Raw genomic sequence first — 5,076 nt, 5'->3', positions numbered from 1 at the left:
CAGGACAGCACAATAGCTAAGAGAGTAAACTCCAGGAGCAGGCTGCCTAGGTGTATAAGCTTACGCTATGCTTCCTTGTGTGACCTTTGTTATTTAAAATCTTTTTTTCAATGTGCTTATCTATAAATGGATTTAATAGCAGTATTCAACTCAAAGAGTTTTTAAGAGGGATCAATATATGTAAAATGCCTAAAACATGCCATGTCATACAATGATAGAAGACAGAGAGATGCTAGATGCTAGATGATAGATAGATAGATAGATAGATAGATAGACAGATACAGAGGTCAAAAGAAAGGATGAGAAAACATACTGGTCTAGAAATGAGAATTAGATCACCACAAAAGTTGAACAGTATATTAGTCCAGCTTCTCCAGAGAAACAGAGCAAATGGGATTTTTTGGTTTTGAGACAGGTTGTTGTGGAACTCAGATCTTCCTGCCTCCACCTCCCCAGTGTTGGGATTACAAATATGCACCACAATGCTCAGTGCAGAAATGCTCTCACAGACCTATTCAAAAACAGTTATCTGGTAATCAGATAATTTACCAGTTATCTGGGTATCCCTTAGAACACTCAAGTTGACACAAAATTTACCATCACAAAGTGGCAGAAAATATGGGGCTAATGGACAATGGTGCTCTGATAGCATGGTGGAGCTTAGTACATGAACAATCAGGAAATAGGATTTGTTCAGGGAATGCAGGTTACCTTAGGAACATAAGACTGAGTTCAATGGGCCTATCTCTTACTTCTCCACTGTAAATTTGTACTACAATGTAATAGTAGCCAGCTTTGTCTCAGTATCTTTTACTGAGGGATATAGGAAACAATCTATGTGTTTACCCACTTGGTTTGATGAACAGCAAAGAGTGTGCATCTATGCAAAAGTGTCAAAACAGGATTTGGACCCACCTTTGTGCTCTGTCTAACTGGTTTTGTGTATGTTTACCCAAACATCACAGAGGGCCCAATAGACCCACACCACTACAGGATTTGTGTAAAAAAAAAAAAAAGTTTTCTTTTGATTTTTCTGATAGAAGTAGCCCAATTTTGTCCAATGGCACATGAAAAACCAAATTTGCAAGGTTTAGAGAAGATCCAAAGTGAATCATCAAGTTACTCATGCATGGATGAGGAAGATGATTGATTATGGTAAAATACATGCTTTCTTATTGGAAGAGTGGTGTGGGTATATGGTGATGATGATGATGACTTTGACCCTGGCCATGTGAGCCAAAATTCTGTGACACTGAAATAGGGAATGCAGACTACCTTGATTCATATGTGGAAGAAAACAGCAACATGAGTACATATTTGATTAGTCAAAATGTTACAAAATGGCTGCATAACCAAAGGGAATGATCGAATGTTAGAACTAGGTCTGAAAATATAGTGAAGGTCTTAGCAGGGTGAGATGCATTGGATAGAATGCCAGCGCTGCCATTCAATGTTGGAAATTTTAACAGGTGAAATACTACAAGATCCTGTGAAATATGCAAAGCTGAAATGCAAGTAAAACATTCTATATACACTAATAGCCATATTGAAAAATGTATTTGACACTTCATTAGCTGAACTGAAAGCATTTATAGGTCTACTGTACTTATCACAGATTTCTCATGGTGATTACAGGACTTAAAAAGGCTTATAGAAAAGTGTTGGGTCAAAATATGTCATAAAACTTTACACCCTTGTAGATGTGAAGACATATGATTCTTTCAATATAGACACTTATCCTGGAACTCAGCCATCAGGCCCTTATTCATATATTAATAAACCAAATGATGCTGTGAACAGATTTGTTGCTCCCATCTTCCAAACTAATCGGAATGTGACACTTGACAACTGGTTTACCTGTTTCCAGTTGATGTTACATTTACTAAAGGAGCACAAGTTGACTAGCACAGGAACTGTACACAGGAACAAAGCAGAAAATTCCAAATGAAATATTGCAATTTCAAAACAGAGAATTGTGTAGTATAATATTTGAATTTCAGAAAGATATAACATTGGCCTCATATATGGCAAGGAAAAACAAACTGATACCGCTGATGTCAACATTTCACATGATGGAAATATTTTGAGGTCAGTCTTAACAAAACAGAAGCCTGATATGGAAACTTTGAACAACAAAACAAACTGTGGAGTATATGTTGTTGATGAGTTATGTAGCAACTATGATGTCACTTGAAACACAAAGCATTGACCAATGGCTGTGTTTTACTTGATCCTAAACACGTGTGGCATAAATAACTTGTAGTTTACAAAGAAAGTATCAAGTGCAAAATATCACAGAGAAATTTCTTAGAGGATTGGGACTGCAGCTCATGAAAGATAATTATCAGAAGTGGAAAAACAAAATGTTTCTGCCCAGGGAGCTACACAAAAAATTATGGAGCACACTTGTGAGCTGACAGATGAACAGGCAGGCACAACATCACAAAGATCTACTATGACAATAGGAAAACAAGAAAGATGTCAGCTGTGCCTTACAAGAAAGTAAAGGAAAACAAAACAGGGGGCTGGGGATTTAGCTCAGTGGCACAGAGCCTGCCTGGCAAGCGTGAGGTCGTGAGTTTGATTCCTGGTATGGGAAAAAAAAACAAAAAAAAAAGGAAATGAAACATAGGTGTTATTAGTGTGATACTTGTGTATGGAACATGCAGTTGTCATGTGTGAAGACTGCCTTGGATGTGGCAGTTGAAACAAAACTTACTTCTATGGTTGACTTTTTTTTGTGCTTACACTGTAGTTTGCATAGTTTTGTGGTTTTTTTTTTATATTTTTGATGTTATCTTTTAGGTTTTGTAACCAAGTAAACAGCTGATGTGAAAATGTTGATGTCTATTCTAAGCACTTATTACAAATTTGATATTGTATTTCACTGACACCTTATTTCCCTGCTAAATGTATGTTGTATGATACTGATAAAACAGGAAGAGAACAGAGGTGACAAGACTGCCACATAGGAAAGGAAAGCTAAGGACACATGTTGTCAGTGTAACCAAGACATGTGCAAGAAACATATGTTATCAGGAGTGAGGGCTACCTCAAGTGTGACAGTTGAAGCAAAACTTGTTTTTGTGACAGAGTTCTATTGGTATTTTCATTGTAGTTCACATAGGAATTTATGTTAATTTTTCAGCTTTGTAAGCAAGTACACAGCTGATATGAAAATGCTGATGTCTATTCTAAGTGCAACATATATTAAGTGTTAAATGATTTATTTTATTAATGTTTTATATTCTGTTAACTACACTCTGTGTTGTATAATAAGAACCTCCTGAAAGAACAGCAAGACCACTGAGATGTCAAGTGTGTCCTACAAAAAGGCCAGAAAAGCCAAAGACATGTGCTGTCAGTGTAGGCGATGCATGTGCATGGAATGTACCATTGTTATGTGTACTGTCTTAGGTGTGATAATTGAAGTGAATATTATTTGTTTTGTAGGGTGCTACTGGTATTTTCATTGTAGTTCATATAGGAATTTATTTCTGATGGGATTTTTTAGATTTTGTTCACCAAAAACCAGTCAATGTTGAAAATTTTGATTGCTTTTTTATAAGCACTCAATAAATCCTAAAAACTCAATACTTTATTTTTGTGATAGTTTTCCTGTTAAATACTCATTGTTTAATGTAATAAAATTTATAACATTAAAATTAATAATTCACCAGTAAAAATATTGTGGAGAGTAAACGTGGGTTTGAGAGAGACCCATGTTTATGCACCTTGATGACAAATTAGTCTTATGCTTTAAAGGAACCAAAGGCAGAGAAGAGGAAAGAATTATTAATTACTGAATAGATAAAATGTGCTAGAACACAACAACTACCTGTAAGTAGATTAGCTGGTTTAATCCTCAACTCCCTGATGAGGCTTGCACTGCTGACCACATATTACAAATGAGGGAAGTAGAATGCAGAAAGATGAAATGAATTATTTTAGATTGAAGAAAAAGAAGTTGACAGAGATTAACTTGAGCACAGTACTTATTAGATTTTGCAACCGTATACCTCACACTTACCTGAATGCATTTTTTAACTAGTGAGTGGGAAATGGGCTGATCCTTTCCAGTATGATCTGTTATTTTAATGATGCGGAAGGTGATGATGATGATGATGATGATGATGATGATGATGATGATGTGGGTGACACTGAGTTGTGCTTACTGGGAGCCCACCACTGTCTTAAACATTACTGCTTGTGTTACTACTTTTAATTTTACCAAGCAGCATATGAGGTAAGCATATTACTATTTTCATGATCCCTTGAGGAATTTGCTCAAAATCTCAAGGGTAATAGTTACAGAACTGTTCTCTGACCCCATGCTGTACAGAGTCCCTGATCTTCACCATCACAGTTTACTGCTTCTATGTAAAACATCAATAAAATATTGCTGGATAAGCAATGAATTCATTTGTGAGCACTTATTGTTTTGGAGCACACAGTCTTCTATGCAATTCTCACCACCATGCTGTGAAGCAGGAAGAATTTTTGATGTGAGCTTTAGGAAATTTGGAAGGAAAATGAATTATGAGTGGGAAAATAGCCTTGAAAATGTCCATGTTGCAATTGAATTAGAATTCAGGGAAAATAAAACTATTCAGAAGTCAGCAAACTTTTTATGCAAAAAGGCAGATAATAAATATTTTAAGCTTTTTGGAAGTATGATATGAAAACAACCAAAGATTATACATAAGTGAAGGTAATAAGCCAGATATGGCCTGTTACACCTAATTTCCAGACCTCTGCTCTTAATATTCAAATGATCAAAAGTATATACCATTTTTATTGTGTGGTTACTACACAGAACAACTTGTGAAAAGAAAGCACAGTATTCCTTAGGATTCTGCTTTTAACAATTAAAGTCACACTGAAGATTTGTTGAACTATTGAATAAAAGAGCTACAGAGAGTCAAATTTGTCAATGATTTCTTTTTGCAAAAGCAAAAAGAAGGAAGTGGATGCTTCATTTTAAGCAGCAAGCTACAGGTAACTCATGAGTCATTACAACCAGCAATGATGCATTGAACAGGACCTTAAATTTATGAAAACAAGTTGTTACTTTTT

This window comes from Chinchilla lanigera, unplaced genomic scaffold (assembly GCF_000276665.1).
Source record: "Chinchilla lanigera isolate Chin_1 unplaced genomic scaffold, ChiLan1.0 scaffold00018, whole genome shotgun sequence".
Classification (NCBI taxonomy): Eukaryota; Metazoa; Chordata; class Mammalia; order Rodentia; family Chinchillidae; genus Chinchilla; species Chinchilla lanigera.
Note: the sequence above shows the minus strand (reverse complement) of the source record.